The following is a 12,879-nucleotide window of genomic DNA, read 5'->3' on the forward strand; positions in this document are numbered from 1 at the left end:
TGTGTCTACCTCATAGCTTATTGTGATATTCGGTGAAGTATAGAACACATAGGCAAATACCTGGCATCAGTGTACACTGAAAAGTAAAATTATTATGGTTATTCAATAACTAAAAAATTGCTTTCTTTTTAAGCTCTATGGGAGCATGAATGATTAGTTTGGGCCACCATTGTATCCATAAATGTGTAGAATATAAACTCAGGCTACTTAACATAAGTTTGTCCCATATTTCTATATTTGGAATCATACTATTTTAAAGTTGAAATGGTTCTCATCTAAGCGAATAATTCCCAAACACAAGTCTGCACGAAAATGAGAAAAATATTTTTATAATGAATTTTTGGTAAAACTAAATAATACAATTTAAAAGAGTACCCCCTGTTTTGCTATTGTGACTCTCCTACTTTGTGTGTTAAAATTCCTTTGCTTTATGAAATAACAGTGATGATATATGGTAGAGGGTATGTTATAGGTTTTGTTGTCACTGTAATAACTTTCCTCAATGAAACAGACAGTTGGCAAACTAAAGTTGATTTCCACAATATTTTTTTATTTTTCTTTTATTTTTTTTTATGTTTCTTTTTTAAATTGTTGACAATATTGCAGATGTCCTCCATATCCCCCAATATCTTTGAAAATGTTATCCCATGTTACCCCAGGTGTTTAGAAACCCAAAGAATCCAAGGTCTTATTTCAGAATTGAAATTATTTGACAGAGGTTAAATTACTTGTCCAAGGTCACACTCCAGACCCACCGTGAGAATTCAACTCTCTTAATTCTCAGACTATGTCTCATTCTTTAAGTGAAACATGATCTTTTCTACTAATGGAAAGAGGAATCTATTTGGCATATAACTTTTGAAGAAAAGGTATTGTATAAATTTTATTAATTTATAATAAACATTAAAATCCTTCCAAAGGATGAATTTATCACTAAGTGAAAAAACTTGATTATAATCTGTAAACCTTGAAAGGATTTTAAAAACAGGTTTCTTAAAATTTTATATTTTTCATTTACCTTCAAATAAAATTTGTTTTATTAAAAATAGCCTGGCTGGTGTGGCTCAGTGGTTGAGTGTCAACCCATGGACTGAGAGGTCTGGGTTCGGTTCCCGGTCAGGACACATGCCTGGGTTGTGGGCTCTATCCCCAGTAGGGGGTGTACAGAGACAGCCGATTGATGGTTCTCTCTCACATCAATGTTTCTATCTCTTCTTCTCCCTTCCTCTCTATCTAAAAATCAATAAATATACATTTTTAAAAATAAATAAAAAAATAACTTTGCACCCTGGTCAGTTTGCTCAGTGATTAGAGCTTCAGCCTGAAGACTGAAATTTCGAGGGTTTGATTCCTGGTCAAGGGCACATAGCTGGGTTGCAGGCTTGATCCCTGGCCTTGGTCGGGGTGGTGTAGGAGACAACCAATTGATGTGTCTCTCTCACATGTACGTTTCTCTTTCTCTCTTTCTCCTCCTCCTCCCTCACTCCCTTCCAATCTATCTAAAAATTAATGGAAAAAATATCCTCAGGTGAGGATTAAAAAATAATAACTTTGCTTACATAAAACTCTGAAAAATACAGAAACACAGAAAGGAATAAAACCCCTGTAAATCCAGAGAGAATCATGTTGATATTTTATTATAGTCCTGCTAGATATTTTTCTCTGTACATTTTTGAATAGTTGAAATTATACTGCACATATCTTTACATTTCCCGGTTCTTCATTTTCTTTATTTATTTTCATTTAAAAAATAAGTAATACGTGCACATAATTTAAATTCAGAAGTTACAAATGGGTATAGAATGAAGAGTCGCTTCTGGTCTCTGCCCCTCAGTCACCCGGTTTGCCTCCTTAATAAAAATGAATATTTCCAGTTTTTAAAAAGTTTTATATGTGTATCCTTCCAGAGATATTTTACACATTGAGTTCATATCCTTTTGCTTAATATTAAGACATATGCATTTCCCCATCTTTCAAAAAATCTTACTTTTAAGAGCTACATAATATTTTATTACATAGATATACCATGATTTACTTTGACATTAAAATTGTTTTCAATTTTTAGTAATTTTGCAGATATTAGTGCTTAAACTAAAAGAACTAATTAATCTTTTTATTTCAGAAAGTTTAAGACTTTGATAATAGTTCTTGAACAGATTAGTTTCACTTTACCTCTATTTCCAAAACAAGTCTATTGTTTCTTCCACTGAAGAGAGCCAGTAAACCTGGGATTGAAACAACCGTTTATCCACATACACTGCCCTCAACTGGATAGTCATATCCTGTCATATTCAAGAAAGAACATCCCCCTGCTCAGGGATCCAAAGCAATTTATTGTAAGAATACAGCAGTAAAACAAACTTTCCACTATAAGATAAATAAGGCTTGAGAAGCTAATGTAAAAATGGTGACTATAGTAGTTCGTAACACTGTATTGTATAATTGAAATTTGCTAAGAGAGCAGAACTTACATGTTCTCACACAAAAAAAATAAATATGTGAAGTGATGGATGTGTTAACTAAATCCTTTCACAATGTATACATATGTCAAATCACCAAAATGTACTTTAAATCTCTTATAATTTTTTATGTCAATTATACCTCAAAACAGCTGAAATGTAAAGGAGAAAGAGAAAGAGAGAAAATGCATCAGTTGAATTGATGGCATTTTGACCTCACCATCATCACTGAACTGTCTATGCTGGGAGCTCATGGTTTCAGAGTACTGTTGGCTAAAATTCTTCATAGAGCTCTCTCGCTAAGCAAAGAGTGGAGATGCATTCAAACATACATAAGAACAAATACAGAAAACTGCATGGAAATTAAAAAAAAGGACAATGATCCAAGTAGTAAATATACCCAAGGATAAATAAATGTTTACACTGCTTTCTGAGGAATGTGCAGTGTTCATGGAACCTTAGTGCTAATGCTGATGGCATTAGTTCTTTGTGGATTGGTCAGAATGAAAGCTTGCTTTATTTAGAGTAATATTCGTGGAGTTAACAATAAATAGAGAAAGGAGAAAAGCTTCAGCAAAGTAGTGGACAGGCCATCTATTTCCAGCACAGAGGAAGGTACATGTGAAATAGAGCTATTCAGAGTGAGAAATCTGAACCCACACTATGAGGAAATTGCCATAAAGGGACCAAGAAAAAGTCTGGCAGGAAAGGAAAATACATGGTTGAAAGATTTGTAGTAAAGAGGGAGAAACATCGGCTTAATATAGATTGAACTGGCAAATATAAGCCTAACTTTCAGGAAAAAAACACACAGATAAATCAATGAGGTTTCACTTCATGTATTTTTCTATAATTATATTCCAGCCAACCCAACTCCTAGCCCCATCCTACCTCTAATAAACAAAGTCCATTGACCTCTCTCCATTCCTTGATGTGGAAATTTAATATGTTCTCAATTTAATGTCAAGTGTTATGCAACTGCTGGATCTATCCCACCCTTCTGACTATATGTCCAAATATATGTTATAATATTAAGGTAAAACTCTCCTATAGAATGTTCAAAGTGATCTTAGAAAAAAGGTTAATTCAGAGGTAAGCACTCCTAGAGACTGCTGCTCAGGTTTGAATAAAAGGATTTAAATCCATAAATTGGGTTTAGGTGACCTTTGAGTGTTTGAGCACTTAGGTAGTTAGCAGAAGCAAATACAAATCATCTTTGAAGAAAGACAGCATTATCCAAGACTTTAAACATTTCTACAATTTTGAAAATACAATATTTAGCACATAAAAAAAAATCAGATGCACACAAGTAAAATAGCATGTATTAAAATCAATAGAAAGAGCAGATAATAAAGACAGACCCATGGAGGCTACAAATATTAGAGTTTGAGATACCAACTTCAAAATAACTATATTATTAAAGTCAAGGAGATTAAGAAAATCAAACCAGTTTGAGGATTTCAACCAAGAACAAAGAAACTAATAAATCAAATGGATAGTCTGGATTAAAGAATACAACAACAGCCTGGCTGGTATGGCTCAGTGGTTGAGCATTGACCCCATGCATGAAGAGGTCACCAGTTTGATTCCTGGTCAGGGCACATGCCAAGGTTGTGGGCCTAATCCCTAGTGCGGGCATGCAGGAGGCAGCCAATCGATGTTTCTATCTCTCTCTCCCTCTCCCTTCTTCTCTCTCTAAAATCAATAAAGAAAGAAAAAAGAGAAAGAAACACAATAACAAAAAAGTGTAAAAGCCGATCAGACAAAACTGAAGAGAGAATTAGTAAACTGAAAGATAAGTCAGAATCAAGTACCTAGAATGAAGTGGAAAAACAAAATAGAAAAATCAGAAAAGTTCAAAAGACATGTAGGACTACAGTGAAAAGCTTTAACATGCCCTGGCTGGTTTGGCTCAGCAGTTGGAGTGTCAGCCTGTGGACCAGAGAGTCCCTGGTTTGGTTCCTGCTAGGGGCACATACCAAAAAAAAAGAAAAGAAAAGCTCTGCCCTGGCCGGTTTGGCTCAGAGGTTAGAGCATCGGCCTATGGTCCAGAGAGACCCCGGGTTCAGTTCTCGCTAAGGGCACATGCCTCGGTTGCAGTTTGTCCCCGGCCCTGGTTGGGTTGTGTGGGTGGCAGCCACTCGATGTGTCCCTTTCATGTCGATGTTCCCCTCTCTCTTTCTCTCTATCCCTCCCACTCTATCTGAACAAAAAATGAAAAAATGTCCTCAGGTGAGGATAAAAAAAAAATTTTAAAAAAAAGAAAAGCTTTAACATATGTTCACTGGATCTCAAGAAGGGAAGTAGAGACTGAAGCATCAGCAACATTAAGAAATAATGGGTGAGCCCTGGCCGGTTTGGCTCAGCGGTTAGAGCGTTGGCCTGCGATCCAGAGAGACCCAGGTTCGGTTCCCGCTAAGGGCATGTACCTCATTGCAGTTTGTCCCCGGCCCTGGTGGGGTCGTGTGGGTGGCAATCACTCAATGTGTCCCTTTCATGTCGATGTTTCTCTCTCTCTCTCCCTCCCACTCTATCTGAGCAAAATATCAAAAAATGTCCTCAGGTGAGGATAAAAAAGAAAAAAGAAAGAAATAATGGGTGACACATTTTGATTCAGATTTAAAACGTAAAAAAAAAAATTATTTTCACAGCTTGTTACTATAGGACCAATAGATGAGAACTTTTTAGTTCAGCACAATACTAATAACATTCTCTGTTCTCCCAAAGGAAAGAGAGAGGGGGAGGGAGAGAATGGGTGAGATAATTTCCCAAACTGATCAAAGATATCAATACATAGATTCAATGAGTCCTGTGAACCCAAGCAGCATCAATACACAAACACTTAGACACATCACAGTAAAACTACTGAAAACAAAAGACAAAGAGAAAATCTTAAAAATAGCAAGAAGACAGATTACCTTCAAAGGAACAAAAATATAACAGATTTCTCAATGGAAACAAAAATCAGAAGACAAAATATATTAAAAATTCTGAGAGAAAATAAGAAACAACCTCTCAAACAACCAATCCAGAAGCCAACCATATTTTCTTCGGCAATTATTCTAGAATAGATGGAATTTGGGCTGCCAGATCCCTGTGTTTTGCCTCCCACTTCTAATACAGGAATACCCAGAAAAAGCTAAATATGCTTCCAAACCAAAAACATGAGATATCCTGCTTCTAGTTAGCTAATTTCTGGCTTCCCCATGCCAACAACCTCTAATCAGAGCATATCTGACTAATTCCCTTTTTCTCACTATAAGCTTTCATACACTTATGATTGCCTTTGAGTTTCTCCCTAATACAAGTGATTGTGGATGGTTCCTTTGGTATAGCAAGCTCTGAACCCCTCTCATTTAGGTGGTCTTTTAATGCATTCCTATACTTCTGAAAATAAAGCCCCCAAAACAATCTGAGAAGGTTTCATTGTTATTTTGGCTTCAATTAAACAGGTTCTTACTACACATTTTTGTTGTTGTTAATCCTCAACTGACGATATTTTTCCATTGATATTTATACAGAGGGGAAGGGAGGGAGAGAGACATCAATGTGAGAAAGACACATCAATTGGTTGCCTTCCTCATGACCTGATCCTAACTGGGGTGAAAGATCAAACCAGGAATCAAACCTGAGACCCTTCAGTCCATGGGCAGAGGCTCTAACCACTTAGCAAAACCAGCCAGGGCAAGTTATTACTGTACTTTAACACATTCTTTAGTAATTTAAAAGAAGTCATTTAAGACAATTGATATACTAATTACCAATCATTCTATAGCTAAAAAATCAGGTCTTCTAGCTATATAATGATAGAGTGGTTTCTATTTTGTATATCTTTATTTTTATTATTATTTTTTTATATCCTCACCTGAAGGCATTTTTGCATTTATCTTCAGATAGAGCTGGAGGGAGAGAGGGAGGAAGAGAGAGAGAGAGAAACATCAATGTGAGAGAGACACATTGACTGGTTGCCACCCACACGACCCCAACTGGGGCCTCAGAAAAACTGCAACCGAGGTACATGCCCCTAGCGGGAACTGAACCAGGGCCTCTCTGGTCCGTGGGCCAACACTCTAACTGCTGAGCCAAACCAGCCAGGGCTGGGGTATTTTATATATCTATAATACTAAACACATGTGTGTTAGTCATTAGACCTATAAATGCCTAATACATATGACTTATGAACCTCATATATTTATTGACAGCCATGTCGATTCATAATAATGTTTAATATTGGCTTATTAATTGTGACAAATATATAATACTAATGTAAGATGTCAATAATAGGAGAAGCCCTATGGGGTATAAGAAATATCTATATTATCTTTGTAATTTTTTTGTAAATCTAAATTCATTATAAAATAGCTTACTAAAGAATAACAACAAAAAACGTACATCCTAAATACTGAACAGAATATGGTATACTCCCTATCCTCCATAAAGTCAGCCAAATATTGGTTTGAATATGAAAATATTATTCTTAGCTAGGGAGTAGGTACACATATATTTATTGTTTTATTCTTTATGTAAATTTTAATGTCTTCTTTTTCTTTTTTTTAATGCTAAACTGCAAAGCAATTGCATGGAATTCAAACTGTTTTCTCCCATAATGGCTATTTAGATGCTTTTTTAAAAGGTATCAAATTATTTGAAAATAATTTTTCAATTATTTCAATTATGATCCTGCTTTGCTATACCAAGCATGTTTAGATTGTCCATGGGGTGATGGACATTGTTTTGGGAGAAGCAGCAGACCAGACTCACCTCCAGGTCATGTGAGCTCATAGCTTCTTGCAATTATTGTTGATTTATAAGTAGATTATTTTTATGACAATTTAATGTCTATCTATCCCAATAGATTATTAGCACCCTGGCAGAAGGAATAATTGAATGTACATACATTGATTAGCAAGGGTTTTGGCACACAAAAAGTGGTCAAGAAATATTTCTTTAATGAATGACTGACTATAACTTAATGGTTCAAAGCTCAGGTCCTAGAGTTACCTGGACCTGAATATGAATTTTAGTTTCCTCACTTACTAGGAATGGAAACATAGTGCCTATTCCAACGGTGCTTTATAGATGGATGTGATTACTTAGGGTTTTTGTAAATGTTAGTTGTAATTTTTATTAGGTGCTTGTTGAATTAAAGAGATTAATATTTGTAAAGTGTTTATAACAGTTTCCAGCACAGGGTAAGTGCTTGTTTGTATTTATTTATTTTTAAATGTTGCTGTTGACCAAAGTAAACTACATTCATTTTGCAGTTTGAGGGATACTCTGGAAATGCTTCTGTATTTCTTTGGAAGGAAAGGCCTAAAGTATATACTGTAAATCCTCATCAGTTCAAAATATATTACTCTAGAATATGGGATAAATCAGAAAGGAACCCGGTCTGAACGCCTCTATAGTATTTATAGAGAAATAATATACTTTTTGTTGTTGTTGTTCAGATAGAGTGGGAGGGAGGGAGAGAGAGAGAGAGAGAAACATCGACGTGAAAGGGACATATTGAGTGGCCGCCACCCGCACAACCCAACCAGGGCCGGGGACAAACTGCAACCGAGGTACATGCCCTTAGCTGGAACCGAACCCGGGTCTCTCTGGACCGCAGGCCGACACTCTAACTGCTGAGCCAAACCGGCCAGGGCGAGAAATAATATACTTTTGTACAAAAATAGGAGATCATTAAGCCATTTAAGAAAATGGGTTTAGAGCACTTCGGTATTACCATTTATTTATAATTAGCAATCCAACTTTGCAGAGGTTTGTTATCCATCTCACAAACACTGACTTTCAAAATTTTTTATCTGGATCAAAATGTAAGAAATACATTTTACATTATGACCTAGTACATCATATACATGTGTATGTGTGTGTGTATATCCCTGTATGTATACGTGTGTGTAATGAAAACAATGGTCACCCTATTGTTTACCCATCTGGGGACCACAAGTCCAGGACCTCTGCACTAGACAATACTAGTGACTGAAAAAAATCAAGCTCCAATACACGTTTCCATGTTTGTGTGGCCATAGCTTTGTGTTCAGATTCTTTTACTCTCATATTCAACCCCCACATGCTCTGGTCCTGGGCTAATTCTGGATTCCACTGTTTTTGGTGGACCTGGTGTTCCTATTTTCCTTATCAGGCAGATGGTCCACACTCATCTTCTGCTTAGTTGCTCTCTCTCATCGATAATCTCTCTCTTGTAAAGGCCAGAGGTAATGAGTTTACTAGGATGGTTTTACTAGAGTGACAAACATAAGTGTCCATCACAGTAACTCAAAGGACATTTACATTAAATGTTTTTTTTAGGAATCCAAAATAAATTAATCACTGCCCTGGTGTAAAGTCAACCAGAAATGTCATGTCAGTACCTTAAGGCTGTTTACTGTTAATGACTATTTTCTTTTTTCAGAAGGTGGGGTAATGTATAATGTTATAAATGAAAAGCTTCTTCCATTTTCATCAATTACATCAATCAAAACAAAATACAACAAAAATATATTACAAAAATTCTTTTGGTAGAACTGCAGTTAAACTTTATAGTTATAAAGAAAATTACTGTTAATCATAAATAGATGAAGTTTGGGCAATGGTGGAACATCAGCCTAAGAGGAAATTGGTGAAATCGAACGTGAAGAAGTCTCAGAATTGATATCACTAGGGCAAAGAGATTAAAAAATTGTGACATTTGGCTAGGAAACAGCAGTGTGGCGGCTGGATTAGGTACAAGCTTCTATACAAAAGAGAGAATAATAGCTGGGTCCCAGATGGATGCAGGCAGGGAAAGGCTGCTAGTTGACATGGGGAAATTGACTATTTGGCCAGGGAATGAAGCCGAAATCAGGAATCAGAGGTTGTTGGTTGTCCAGAAAAAAAAAAAAAAAAAAGGTACCGGTATCCATTTTAAGCTTTCAGGGAAGGAAAAGTTGGGTGGCTCCAAGTTCAGAAAAGGCCCAACACCTGAATTCATTTTATGAGTGGTACTCTATGTTTCCCTTTTGTTTCTTAGGCTTGACATTTTCTTACTTTCTTTTGAGTAGGTGATTCAAATAGGAATTTCCCCAAATTTGTGGAGTGGATACTCTAACAAGAATGCTATTTAATTTCTCTTTGGCCACAGTGTGCACAAACAAACTTAGGTCACTTTTCTTTCATTAAAAACTACAGTTAATTTTGGAGTTTTGGAGAAGGTAGCCAAAATAGATTATGTTTTTGGGGTGCAAAATTGATGAAGGAAATCACTATCAGCGTCTTTTTCACAACTGTTCAACCTCAAAATGCCTTTGGCTCTGAGAGTAGTAGTTGCTAAATTTTGGCTCCTTTTGTCTTTCCAGTCCCATCCCCCATCTCCTCTTCCAGGCCTTGGAATTCAAATGTAGATGAAATGCAAATTATTGGAAGAATGGAAGAAGTGAACGGTTGGGCTGATGAATAGGAAAAGGGGAGAACTTCTAATTTAAGATATTAGTTGTTGTTCTGCCAAGTTGGAAACAGCTCTGACTCCTGATTTGAAAAGTTTTATCTTGAGTGGTACTGATTGTCAATTACCAATTGTTCAGATAAATTTGGAAAAGGAGTAAACTGGCTTATGTTGGTCTCCACCACTGGCTCACAACAGGTAAGACTTGAAACTTACTGCTCGTAGATGTGTAGTATTTTATTGCTTGTGTAAGTTATCTTGCTTGTTTACTACTTAGATAATCTTTAAAATCCATATATTTTACTACTATATACTATTGTGTCTTATGTATTTTTGGCACAATACAGATATTTATCTTGATGTGTTTGGGAATATGATTTCACTTTTATTCTCAATTTACTGGAAAAGTACTTTCATAGAACCCATACTAGTGGTCATGGTAACTACTGCAACACTTCACTATTTCATAAAAGGTGGTATAAATTCAAAGCCATTAAATAATCTTGGGCATACATTTATTACGAGCACTGATAAAATGTTGTTTATATAAAAAAGTGAGGGAAGAAAGCAGAATTCGCTTAAAGTAAGAAAAATTGAACTGATAAGGTAAAATATAAACATAAGCAAAATAGCATTCAATAAACTAGTGGGTGTTTCAGGTCGAGGGCAGATGAGAGAAACAAAGTGGACAGTTGAAGACTTTGTCAATATCTCAGTCACTAGTTGGGTACTTTAGGACCAGTTTCCTCAGCCAGTGTTCTTAATTAAGATGGAAACCAACTAATTGTTGGAGAGAGGTAGCTGGAGCTGAGCTTAGGAGAACAGGTTACTCCTGCTTTGTTATGGAGGTGACCTCTACCCTGTAGATATTCTTTTAATGTTGGTGAATAATCATAGCATCATAAATAAGCCAGGTCATCAGGATTAAATGTCCCATGTAAATTGACTTTTTGGAGTTAGTTTTTTTAGGCTGTAATTCCTTTTCCCCCCACAATGGCGAAAGTCAACTTACCCTAGGATTGTATATAGCTCAAATGTACTGCTTTAGTAAGTATGGTTATTGTGGATGTCTTTCTATCCTTGTTTCTTCTTTCCTTTTCTTGGTAAGAATGGTAGTATTGGAGACTTTAGAGATAATATATTTAACATTACAACCCATTAAGCACACAGTGGAGCACCTTACGAATGCTTAACAAATTCTGTGCTTATAATGGCCACGAGAAAAAAAATGTTTATTTTTATATTTATTTCAGTCTATCGTATATAGGTTTATATGTAAGATGTGCCCATTTTAGGTTGAGGATCCCTTTTTTCTTATTTATATTTTATTACACTTATGTGATTTTTAAAAACCATCTTCTGCAAGTATTTGAGCACTTTTTTTGAGTAGTGTGCCCTAAGTTTTGAGACTTGGCAGATTAAGTCTTAGTCCTTGCCTTCAAGGAGCTTACAATTTAAGCTGATGAATTTGTGTGCCTAGAGAGACAATAATCAAATGCAGCAAATAATGAAATTAAGTGGGAGGATAGAGGTGCTAATGTTTGGAGGAGGGAGAGAAAATTGGCTGGGCCATCAGGGAGAGAGGCAGAACTTGAGAGAGCCTTGACAAAGGAGGTGGGAGTTTTAATTTGTGTTTCTGTTGCTAAAGCATTTAATAATAGGAATTAGATATGTGCGTATTGGGCTTTATTTTGAGTACTAGAATTTCCAATTTACTGAACAAAAACTTATTTCGTATGTAGCGAATGATGCCAGGGCTGGAGAGTCAACTGTGAAGATGAGATCTGGTGGAAGGTTTTAGTCTTGAAATGGACGTGGGAGAGAAGAGTGGACAAAACAGTTAAAGCACCGAGATGAGTGCTGCAGTGAAGCAGCCTGAGTGCTTCAGGAGCCGCGGTAGGAGGGAGTAACTACTTTTGCTCTGGAAGTCAGAAGGCTACTTTTATTTTGAGGTGACCCTGGAGCTGGAGTTTAAGGTTGAAAGGAGTCATTCTAAGGCAGAGGGAATTGCAGGTAGAGGCACCAGCATGAAGAAAACAGTGATTCGATTTGAAGTGACTAAAGAGCAAGAGCTGTGCTCGTTCCTGAGCGTGGGGAGGGCAGGAAACTCAGCGGGGTCTGTGAAAAGCCTTGTGGTTGTTAAACTATATTGGGGCACAATCGAATGGGCTTTTAGGAAGAAAACTGGTGGGAGGAGCCTGGTGACTCCGAGGTCGGTTAGGAACTGGAGCTAGGTAGAGCACCAGGAACCGTGTGGCGGGAGAGGATGTACTGGGAGAGATGTTCGATGGTCGTTTCCAGGTGTAGAGGGGTGGGAGCGAATGTGAAAAACTATCTCTGCAGTGCCCCGCGGAGAAGTTCCGCTGCACTCAGCAGGAAGCTTTGGAGTTGTCGGCTGATTGGGAGAGTAGGGCCAGTTAGCCCCATCCTCATTCCACAAGGATGGGGAAACGTCCAGTCTCCTGGCAGGTGTGCTGTGGAAGCTAGCCATGCGGGTCGTCCCCACTTTGCCCATTTCCCCTGTGAAGTGGAGGAAGGGTCGGCTCATCGCAGTTCGGACCGAGAGAGCATGTCGTGTAGTGGTCCACACTGTTCCCCCCAAAGAGAACCATCATTTACAATTTCCTTCCTTTAGAACCCAGACCTCCCTTAAGTCCAGATCCTGACCCCTTCAACTCCCCTTTGGAGGAGGTGGAAGCTCCAAGAGGAACTGGGAGGCCTGGCGTGGGGGAAGCTGCGGGCTGAGTGGAGGCAGCCGCGCCCTCGCACCGCCCTTGCCTGCGCTGGGATCCCGCCTCCGGCTCCCACCTCCGGCCTGCCGCGGAGCAAGCGTGCCCGGAGCGCGCCGGGCCACACGGCGGGGCACATGGTCCGGTTCCGGGTCTTGGCGGCTGCCGCGGGGGAGGCGGCACGTGGTGGGGCTGGGGGTGGTGGTGGCTCACCTGGCCACACCGCCGGCCCTTTGCCGGCTGGCTTGGCCCGGGAGGGGAAATA

The sequence above is a fragment of the Molossus molossus genome, unplaced genomic scaffold (genome assembly GCF_014108415.1).
Source record: "Molossus molossus isolate mMolMol1 unplaced genomic scaffold, mMolMol1.p scaffold_m16_p_12, whole genome shotgun sequence".
In the NCBI taxonomy this organism is placed as follows: Eukaryota; Metazoa; Chordata; class Mammalia; order Chiroptera; family Molossidae; genus Molossus; species Molossus molossus.